The 11834-nt window shown below is 42.0% G+C and overlaps 1 long non-coding RNA gene across 1 annotated transcript; it reads right to left on the reverse strand.

The window, feature by feature from the left end:
• Positions 1–8147: 8147 nt before the first annotated feature.
• LOC149812475 (uncharacterized) lies at positions 8148–11039 on the reverse strand. The gene is made up of 2 exons (XR_016428549.1): positions 10756–11039; positions 8148–8335 (listed from the first exon to the last, which is right to left on the reverse strand). It is a non-coding gene; the product is annotated as an uncharacterized LOC149812475 (long non-coding RNA).
• Between the last annotated feature and the right edge of the window lie 795 nt (positions 11040–11834).

Genomic DNA, 11834 nt, shown 5'->3' on the forward strand with positions numbered 1-11834 from the left:
GATTCTGGCTAGACGATGGTTTGTTCCGCGCTGCGGGTGATCGTTTATATATTTTGTGACAAGATACATTGAGAAGACGCTTGATGCACGAGTGCCATGATACTGCTTGGGAGGGTCACCCAGGGCAACAAAGGACCTTGGCATTGTTGGAATGTGCATTCTACTGGCCGCAGATGCGCGATGACGTAGATGCTTATGTGCGAACTTGTTTGATTTGTCAACAAGACAAGCCCATCAATCAGAGACCTGGTGGACTGCTGGAGCCCCTACTTGTGCCAAGTCGTCCGTGGGAGTGCATAACCATGGACTTCATTGCGAGCTTGCTGAAAGCACAAGAATACAGTTCGATTTATGTGGTTGTGGATAGGTTCTCGAAGTATGATGTCTTCATGCTTGCCCCAGCCACCTGCTCAGCTGCAAATACTGCAAAGTTATTAGTGCGGAACGTAATCAAGCATTGAGAAATTCTAGAGAGCATCATCAATTATCGTGATGCACACTTCACTAACAAGTTTCGACGAGAAGTGTTTCGCTTAATGGGGACAAAGTTGTATTTCAACACAAGTTTTCACCCCCAAACCGAAGAAAAAACAGAGAGAATAAATGGCATGCTGGAGGAATACCTATGGCACTTTGTCAGTGCTAACCAAAGGGATTGGGTTGATTTACTTGATGCGGCTCAATTCTGCTACAACCTTCAAAAGAGCGAGTCATCCGACCATAGTCCATTTGAAGTCACAACTGGACAACAGCCGCAGACTCTGCACTCCCTTGCTGCGCGAGGACATAGCAAAACACCTTATGCATACCAGTTTGTCAGAAACTGACAATATCAGATAGAGTTGATGAAGGCATATCTAAACAAGGCAACCATGCACATGAATAAATAGGCAGATGAGAAGCATCGTCCAACAGAATTTTGTGTTGGAGACAAAGTGTTGGCCAAGCTCTTTCCTGACCGCACAACTATCTTTCGGGGCCACCACTGAGGCCTTATTCGCAAGTATGATGGTCCCTTCACAATTATCAAACGTGTGGGGAACTTGGCGTACCGGCTGGACTTGCCAACAAACTTTCAAGTGCATTCGGTATTCCACATATGCAACCTGAAGTCATTCCATGAAGATGAAGGAGATCCTCAATGGAGCATGCCTTAACGTGCTCTGATCCTGCAGTGGGTTCCTTCAACAGTCAGTGTGTCAGGCAGAGAGCCAGATGTCATCATTAACCATTCCAACAACTATCTAGGGGAAGTCAAAAAGTACTTAGTGTAGTGAAAGGGATTGCCAGAATGTGAAGCTACCTGAGAAAAGACCAGTAGCATGTTTCAGCATCGACAACTTGTAGAAGGCTACCATGAATAATTGGCGTCGAGGACGGTGCCAACTTAGGCGGGGGAGTGTGTTCCGGACCGCCATGTTTTTCACCTTTTTGCTATGATGTATATACCTCTTTGGCACTCTAGAGTGCCCCACACGGACTTACGACCTAAGAACCCCGTGCATTCGGACCCTCTCTTCCCCTCTTGATGTACTTTGCTTTCAAATATTTATAAAGAAGCTTTTTGCATCCTTGTTTCTTTGCTCTCTTTGTGTTTGTGCATACACGTACTCTTGCTTCCACTCGTGCATGTGTGTTGTGAGTTGCTTGTACCCTTAAAAGGTCTGCCTTCGGTGTTTGTGATTGCCCGAAGCTACGTCACGGGGGCCTTCGCTTCCAAGCCAGTGACATGGAGTCTGCTCACGCCATTGAGCTTTGCCTATGCGTGATAAACATTCAGTGTGTGTGTGTGTCATGTATTCTGAGCGCTTATGTGCGCTACACTACATTGTGCTTGCATGCGCCTGATTACACTGCTCCTGCGTGCACTTATCATGACTGCGCATGAACGTGCAAATTGAATTGCGCCTGTATGCACTGAGCGAAATATCACACCTATATGTGCCTTACAAGCAGAGTGTGCTTGTGTGCACCGAAAGAGTTAGGTAGGTAGTGACGATCCATAGCAGGGCCACAACAATTGGTGTGAAAGTTATGCCACCTAAAGTGACACCGTTCAAAGAAATGTGTTAGAATAGCTCCAGCAACGTATGGAAGGGTGTCATTATGAGATCATGGCTTGAACCGTTTCGGTGGAGAGCAAGTTAGACTAGTTTGACAGCAAGCTATCCTCCTTGCAACAAGATCTAGCAGAGATGAAGCTGCACTTCCGAGCAGTTGGGAAGCAACCTCAATAGCATGAGACTCCTTCGAAAGTGCGCCTCTTCGATGTGCAACTTGCTGGAGAGTGTGATCCTACAGTCAGGCCTTCCGTAAGCCAAGTACGTGAAGTGCAAGGATTGCATAACTGTGTGCCTACGATGTATGATGATTAGAATGTCGCCTTCATGCGAGATGCACCCGACACAAATGCCTTTCGACGTTGCACATTTGTATGTGATGCACCAAGAGACAACACGCCTTTGCGCCACACTAAAGCGCGCAATGCGTTCGGTGCTAGCTCATACGCGCGACATACCGGTGTGTGACGCACATGGGCATTACTATATGCATGACAATGCAAATGATGTGTGTGTTGCGTTGTTGCACAATGCGCGTGGCTATACATACACAAGCGATGTGTTGGACAACCCTTGTGGCACTTATCGTGCAATACAAAGCCCAATTTGAGGATTTATGCTTTCTATGTGGTGAATGGAATGAAAATGCAGTTTTAAGTTCTTTTATTAGTAGATTGAAAGACGACATTCGTCATGAGCTAATGGCTCACAATCCACTAACACTTGAGGATTGTTATCTTCAAGCGTGCATCATTGAAGAAAAGCACAAAAGAATGCATGAGTTTCACAAAAACTCTATAAATGTCAATCAAATATCTAAATTCATACCAAGGACTATACCAAACAAAAGGGTTAAATTTTGAGATTCCAATAACCCTAAAGTGGAGCGCATCTCTAGGAATGAGATGAAAGATTTATGAAAGAAAGGCTTGTATTTTAATTGCAAGAGCAATTGGATGTCGGGTCACAAATGCAAATCTCTTAAATGCTTGATAGTCACCAATAATGAAGATAAGTATGAGTCGAAAAAAGAGGAGACCATGAAAGAATTAGACAAAGAGAAAATTAAAGGCATTTAATAACCGATTGGCCAATACTATGCTTTGGGAAGCAAATTAGCCCATAATTTCATGAGAGTCTCTGGTACTTTATTTGGCAAAAGAATTGATGTTTTGATAGACATGGGTCTACCCACAACTTTGTGAGAGATGATTTAGTATCTAAGTTTAAGTTTCAGTCACATGAACTTCCAAAGTTTGATGTTATGGTGGAAGATGGAAGTCATCTCAAATATGGCCAATTATGCATCAATGCGGAGATCAACCTTCAAGGATCCCACTTTAAACTTGACTTGTTCGTGTTGCCTATGCACGACGTCGATGTTGTGTTAGAGATATGTTGGCTTCGTTCTTTAGGGAGTGTCACATGGAACTTCACCAACATGAAAATGACATTTGCTAAAGCGGGCCGACCAATGATCTTAAAAGCTAACTATACACAAGACGGAGAGGTGGTTGATGGCCAAGACACAATTAAAAATTTTTGGACTACTAACATGGCTTTCTTATGTACACCGCAACCTATAGCACCATAAGAGGAGTCCAAGTTGGAAAACAATGTTCCACCAGACATGAATGAGTTGCTTGAGTCATTTGAAGATGATTTTGGAGAACCTAGGGGGTTGCCTCCATTACGCACTCAAGACCACTCTCTCTTAGTCATTTTTAAGGTCACTTGCACTTTTGGAGAAAGAATGAGCTAAACTCAAGTAAAAAGTGAAGAAATTCAAAAAATAATTCAAGAGTTGAAGGAAGACTTGACAAGTCATCCGTCTTACATGGTGAAGGGAGACAAGTTATATTTTGATAATAAGTTTGTCTTACCTAATGATTCTCTACTCATTAATGAAGTTTTGGAATACTTTCATAACTCAAGAGAAGGAAAACATGAAGGTATGCACAAGACTTGGCAAAGAGTCAAATCCGAATTGTATTGGTCTGAAATGAAGAAAAATATCAAAAAAATTGTGAGAAAATGTCAAGTTTGTCAAGCGAACAAATATGAGAAAATCTGACCTTTCGGTCTTCTCCAACCTCTACAAATTTCTTCACAAGTATGGACTGATATAAGTATGAATTTTATTGAGAAGCTTTCTTCTTTTCAAAAGAAAGAGGTTGTTTTTGTGGTAGTGGATAGACTCATGAAGTTTGCTCACTTTATAACCTTACCTAGCACCTATTGGGTTCAAATAGTAACTAAATCTTTTTTGCAAAATATAACAAAGTTATATGGCATGTCAAAGACGATAATATGTGATAGAGATCCGGCTTTCCTTAGTAGATTTTAGAAAGAGTACTTCACATTAATAGAAACTAAGATGTGCTATAGTATGGGCAGTCATCCACAACCGATGGTCAAACATAGGTGGTCAATAGAGCTCTTGAGACGTATTTGAGATGGTTCATTGGTGAAAAACAATATGAATGGGTTGAGTTTCTACCTTGGGCCAAGTGGTGTTATAATACTTTTTTCACTCTTTTATGTGAATGACACTTTATGAGGGTCGACCTCCACCTCAACCTCTCTTTTATGAAGATGGAACAACAAAAATCTCTATAATTGAGAAGCAACTAAGAGAAAGAGATGACATATTAAGAATTTTGAAGAAGAACATTGAATGCGCCAAAAATCGAATGAGACAAATGTCTAACAAGCACAGAAAGGATAGAGAGTTTCAAGTAAGTGAGTAGGTATGGCTTAAGCGCATTACTCATGGACAATTTTCTTTGAGTATGACTCCCATAACAAAGCTTACTCCTAGATATTTTGGGCCTTACAAAATAATGGCTAGAATTAGGGAAGCCACTTACAAGTTGAAATTGCCACATGGGGTACTCATTCATCCAGTCTTCAATGTATCTTGCTTAAAAGCCTATCACGAGCCAAGGCCAATAGAGAAATCCAACAATGTGGTAACACGTCAACTGACTAGAATTTTGAAAACTAGAAAGAAACGAAGAGGTGATAGGCGAGTTAAGAAATATTTGGTTGAATGAGACAATGAAAGGGAATCCACAGTAGCATGGGAATGAAAATTCAACATGAGATATAAGTATCCAGGATTTTCTCCTAGAGGACTAGGAACATTTCAAGAGGGAGGGATTGTTGCTGACTCTACTGAATTTGGGTCAATGTAAGAGGTAGATTCGGTTGCCACACAACATAGGGGACCAAGACACGGGCAGGCAGTTGAGCAGCGAGCCGAGTGAGCAAGTAGCACACCAGCATGGTAGCAAGGTCAGAGTTTTGCACAACAGAGCAGTCAGCTGGAGCGAGCTTAGGTGCAGTACAGGGTGGACAACAGAGGAATGACTTTGACAGTATGGTTTTGACAGCAAGTTAAGGGTTGACGCCAATCAGTTTTGAAGCTGAGGCCGCCCAAGGCTTGGCGCCAAAGCTCAGGTCAACACTATAAATATGTGATGTTTTGTAAAATGCTCATTATGTAATCTGGATGATTTGAGTTTGAGAGATAAAATTTGTTTTCTTTTGGGCTCCAATTGGAGATGGCCTCCATGTGAGGATCGACCTTGCTAGTCTGAGCCACAAGCTAGCAAATGATTCACTTCCATCACTTCTTCTGCATTCCACTTCGGCCTAAGCTCAACATCTAAGCATAGCACATAGATGATGAGCTGCAGAGGATTGACCTCGCCAATCGAGTTTATTGTTCGGTATTAGTATGTGGTGTCGCTGCAAGCCAAAGGAATTCATCACAACGAAGCACAGAGCAAGAGCTGTGCAACGCTCCAGACGGATCATCGAGCAATCTAGCTCATGATCGTCTTGATACTGTTGACAGATGAGTGCATTCACACTTTCGGTTTGTTAATTAAGCTTCGGTTAGATCTTAATAATCCACATTTGTAGCTGCAGTCTACGTTCACACTGCACCTCAGCCACGATTTCGTGCATTCCATTGGCAATTGTGAGTTTCGGATCGCAGCCTTAAAGCCTACATCATCTTTGATCTAATTGCTCATAACGTTGACTGTGCATTCAGTTAAGTGCATAAACACTTGAGTTCTTATTGAGCTCAAATCCAGTGCTGTGGCGCGTTCACTTGTTTGCAGGTATAATGCAAAGCGGACATTATGAATGTCTTCATTTCTGGCGCATTCGGAGTCTGCTCACGCCATTGAGCTTCGCCTATGCGCGATAGACATTCGGTGCCTGCGCGTGCCTTGTAGATCGCCTACACTGCACTGTGCCTGCACGTGTAGATTGAATTGCGCCTGTGTGCGCTGAGTGAAATATCGCACCTGTGTGTGCCTTACAAGCTGAGTGTGCCTGTGTGCACCGAAAGAGTTAGGTAGGCGGTGAGGATCCATAGCAGGGCCGCAACACAAGTGAAATATTTGTGCAATCATATTGCACCTGATCTTTTCACCATCCATTTTCCATTATGTTATTTAGATTTTAAAAAAATTTATATTTTTAGCCATGAAATTCTAGTGCGTTGTGGAGCTGTTGATTTTTGAATACTTTAAAAATTCTGCTTATATGTCACACTCACATGATTCAAAACTCATTTTCTGTTAAACAAAGCCTTGTAGATCACATTCGGATATACAAAAACAAGGTCCAAAAAGTATGAAAACAAGGCGATTAACTCGATTACTATATACCAAACTTCACCCCTTAAAAGAACCATATGAAGAAAACGCAAATCCAAGGGAAGATCACCCGTAAAAAGATTATTCCAAGCATAGAGTTAAGGTTAGATTTAGCCAATATACCAGACCTTGCGAGTTTCAAATAAGGGGTTTGGAACCCATATCTTACATAATACAAGGGAAAAGGGAACATCTTACCCTCAAAAGTTCGGTCCTTTAGATAGACCTTTTAAAAGATCATAGTGGCAACTTCAGCATTACAACTACAATCACTTCTAGAAACTTGTGTCTCATGAAACTCGTCCTGGAAATATATGAGACTTTGGGCTCTGTTTTGGAACTGATGGTCAGAGATGAAAATGTGGTATCCACGATGTTCACGGCTTTGGCAAATCTGCGTGCCTGTTTGTGATTGACTTTTCAGACTCGGAGATGAAGCTGAGAAGGTCACCGGCAAGGTTGGCAGCGAAAACTCGTCTGGAAGGGTAACCGGTGTGGGTGTTGGTAAATCACCTCATTCTGATAGTGCGTGTGGAGAGAGGCACAGCATTGGTCAGTTTGTGGCTCCTCCACAAGTGGGGTCACCAACACCCAAGCCCTTACGTAGTCCACTAGTTAAAGGCATCCGCACACCTTATGGGAGTCAAACTCACCTTCTCCCTAGGCCCACTGCCACTTAGGCGACTCGGTGGTGTCGGTGACTGTCATTTGTTGCAAACTCCTTCTTCCCAAACTATTTTGGTTTTGAGGATTCTCTATTTTCTTTAAAAGCAGAAAAAACCTCTCTCTACCCCAACAACAGCACCTTCCCACCCTGTGTGGGTTTGGAAAAAATTTAGCTATTCCAGTTACACCCAGATGGTTGTGTCCCTTTTGCAATTCCATATCAGACTTAGGTATTTAGTTGCAAGTGTTTTTCGTTTGATCTAAACTGGTAGATGTATTAATCACTGTTTATTTAATGAAAGATGCTTTGGATCGAATTGATTCAAGGGAAATTTTGATTAATTTATCGACGAGTTTCAATGCGACCTCAACTGTTGATGTACTTGCACTGTAAAAAACACAGAGTACGAAAAAATACCTAATCCGATATAGGTTATTTATCGAGAAAACTGTGATAAACACATTTACCAGCTTAAATCAAACAGAAAGTGCCTACAACTATAGGAGCAGCTAGTGCACGTCACCTTGTGTTGGGACGTTGCAGATTCAAAACCCAATGATATAGTTGTATAACTGGTAGGGGTCTGCCTAACCCAGCTTGCCTTCCAGAGTCGAGCCGAGTAGCATAGTTCAATTACCCCAACTGCTAGATGCTCGCTGATATAGGCGGCTTTGTATATCACTAAGAAGAACAAGAAACGGAAGAGAACCATATAGGCAACTACTACCTTTGGAACGAATATCATTTTCAAATCGCAATGTTATTCAAACACGCAATTTTTCCGAAGGGAACTCAAAGTAAACAAAAAGTGCAGCCGTTTTTAGCAATATTGCATTCACCAACAAATTTTGCAGTGCTGTTACCCTGCAACGTTCCGCCCCATGAGCCACTGCCATCAAGTTGTCCATGAGAGAGATTCAAACCATGCATTTCTGGTTGCATAGAAAACAAGCAAGTTAAACAAAGAGTCTATATGTTCCAACAATAAAAAAATCACGAGAATCACTAAGAGTTCAATTGAGAATACCCAAAACTTAAAATCATCTCTTTCGAGCTTTATAATGCAGATCGTATCATATGATCGATAAATGCAGCAAATGTAGAAATCACTGCCAAGAATAAGCAAGATCCTATACTTTGTGTTCAACAACGTCAAGAACACCCCCTCACACTATAAAACTAGGTGCACCGGCGCAGATTATCATTACCTACATCCCATTTCCCCCTCAAAATACATTCCTAAGGGCAGCCCTGTATAGCTAAGATATGGACTGAACCAAAAGCAAATACACAACAATGAAAAAAAAAACAAGAATCCACATCAAAGAAAAACTGAAAACAAATGAACAAGAGCTACGTGAATGGCGATCTAAACCTTCACAGCGTCGATCAGCAGCTCTGTTCCAGCAGGAAAAGAGGCGTAGAACTGATCTCCTCTGTGAATTCCTGCTCTGCTCCTGCAAAAAACAGAGCATATAGAATCGCCTGTCGAAAAAAACCCAGCTTTCTCTGTCGAAAAAAAAAAAAACAGGTCCAGAAAGAACGAACTCACTTGTTGCTTGTGTATGCATAGCTCAAAACATCCACGAAGTAGCAGAATCCAGAATACTAAGAAGCCTCCCGAAGTACTGGATTTTAAGGATTTCTTTGCATGATTCCAGCATCAGGCAATACTCGTTTTTTTTTTTCAAAACATAACGGGGAAACCACACCTGGAATCCTGCATACCTATGCACACCTATGGTAGATTAGGGATGGCAGTGGACTGGGGGTGGCCGCTTCGCCCCCATTTGGACCTGTGATGGAGGACATGGAACGGAGAATGGACCAGGAAAGAAGGTTAAAATCAAAACCCGTGAGGGAATGGGCTTACTCTTGTTCCCAATCTTCTAACTTTAACATAGTGTGCACTCCTATTTCTCTCCTCTCCTTATCTCCTTCCTCCAACTGCAAAATGCTGAACGGCGCAGCGACAGAAAGACCAGGGAAATGGACCCTGTCCCGTCTCACCCCGTTTGGACATCGAGAATGAACCAGAGAAAAATAAAACTAGTGCAGGGATGAAAAGCAAAATTTTGAGACAGAGCAAAGGTGGGAAACCTTGTCCCCCGCCCCCTGTCCGCTGTCATCCCTATGATAGATGTCCCAGAGGTGTAAACCCATGGCTGACCCCTTGAACCCCAGGTAGCCGCCTTGCTTCCCCTTACTGAAAGGACGTGTCGACATGGGTATTCTAACTGGGGGTAGAGGGATATCTGCCCATCACCACACCCGAGACCATGTGGGCAATCTCTCAATACCCATGATCAATATATTGCAAGGCTAGAGAGTCCAAATATCTCTCTTCGGACGCTTAAGCCATTTCAATCCTTCCCTCTGGGAGCATTTTTGGAGCAGTTTGAGTGCACCCATTTATCCAAAAAAAGAAGAAGAGATAACTGTGGTATTATGTTGTTCCGAGCAATATCCCGACTTATCCCAAATTTTCGGATAAGTGGGTCAGTTGGTGCATTTGAAGAAGTCCCACCGACTTATCCAGAAATACATGATAGGACGAGAAATAACATTATGCTAGAAAGAGAACATCCCATATGCTTAGAGACCAACCTAAAGACTAACCGAGAGAGAGAGAGAGAGAGAGATGCTGCTGATGATGATAGACAAAGAAGTGGTCGCAAACAAAAAAAAAGTACTACGTAAAACGGCATATTTCACCTGAAAAAAACACCAACCATGGCACAAACATGGTCACAACAAACACTGTCTGTGAGTATCAAACGACCACATCAGGTGAAGGCCTAAAGCATCCTAAGCACAGAAGCAAAAGTAAATTAAGAAGACGAGAAACCAAAGAAGAAAAAAAAGAAACATGGATGTAACAGAAACAGATCAATGACCTACAGGTTAAAAAAAAAGGATTCCCATAACCACAACATGAGCCCTTACTTTGACACCATCCAAGAAGAAAAAACTTCTTATTTGGGGCATAAATTGGCTTAGGGATGCAGTGGGCAATCTCTCAGTTCTACCATTTTCACAAATTTCTTCTTTGCAACAACAAAGCCACCAGAAAGCAAGGATACAAAATCCCACTTCCCATCACAAAAGAGAAACCAAATTTGTACTCCATTTTCGCACACACACACACAGTTAAGTTTTGGCAGGCTGACTTATCATCACACTGCCTGTAAATCTTATGCTAATTCTTCCTGCAATTCATGATTTTTTTTTTAATGAAGCAATTCATGAAATTTTCATTTCCTCTCAAAGAGAGAGAGACCACTCCAAAACAACCAAACATACAACAGGAGAAAAAGCAGGCTAAGATAAAAACTTTGGAAAGAAAGTTCACCTAAAGCAAGACAAAGAGAACTGAAAATGGTCTTAATGATGAGCAACAGCAACCGTGAAAGCAACACTTTGCTGCCGCCTCCAGTTCACTCGATGCAAGCGGGGAAAAAAGTTTCTCCAGCAAAGACTTCGCCAGAAACCTCAGGGAAAACCATTCCCGACCTGCACCAAGCGAATTCGAGGAAACAGCAAAACCAAGAGAACCTTCAAGCCAGCGAACCAACCAACCCCACAGGCCCAGCGCGCCCTTCGATGGCACCCTCTAAGCTCTGCCAGGAAGGGTCTATTTATAGACTCCCCATCTCATCTCAAAGGAGCAGCCACTCTCTCGTGTGTGCTCAGTTTTTTATTATTCCTGGATGCTTTTGCTGCACCGCCCTTGTTAGGAAAGAGACGGACAGTGGACAGAGAATATGAGAAAGGTGAGAAGCCTAAAAAAGCAAGGCATTTTGAGAAAAGAATCAAAGATGGTTGATGGGTGTGTGTGTGGGGTGGTGGATAGACCATGTGCCAGATTAGTACGGAAGGGCCATGTGGGGGTGGAGGGGAGTCAGGTGGGTCACATGTATGCAGGAAGAGACACCGGAATTGCATGTGGTTGTACACTGCTTGGTTAATCAAAAGCATCACTCCCTTATGAGTCTGCTTTGTACACAGGAACATTTGTTTTTGGTTGCAAGTTCATGCCATGATTTGAGTGCAGCTGCTGTACTGCGTGGAAAATGCGAGCAGTGTGCAGATATTAGCTCACATGCATTCTTGGCAAATGATATGGATGACATCGGGAGAAAGAACGAGAAGAGATCTAGTCATATCCAATATCACCAACTTTTCATGATATTGGATCTAAAAGGGACAGATCTGTTCACTAAAGGTGTGTGTTTTTAAGGTCAAGTGGGAGAAGGTCGATATCACATAAATTAATGATATATATATATAATACTAAATTAGTTTTGTTTAACATTAAATGGATTCAACTTTATTAAAATGAGTAAGTTACCTTTAAAATAATGATATTTTATTTTTTTAAATCTTTATAGTTTTTTAAACATGAAAAAAGTCAAACATCTTTTTTCAAAA

The sequence above is a fragment of the Nuphar pumila genome, chromosome 17 (genome assembly GCF_984573655.1).
Source record: "Nuphar pumila chromosome 17, dmNupPumi1.hap1.1, whole genome shotgun sequence".
In the NCBI taxonomy this organism is placed as follows: Eukaryota; Viridiplantae; Streptophyta; class Magnoliopsida; order Nymphaeales; family Nymphaeaceae; genus Nuphar; species Nuphar pumila.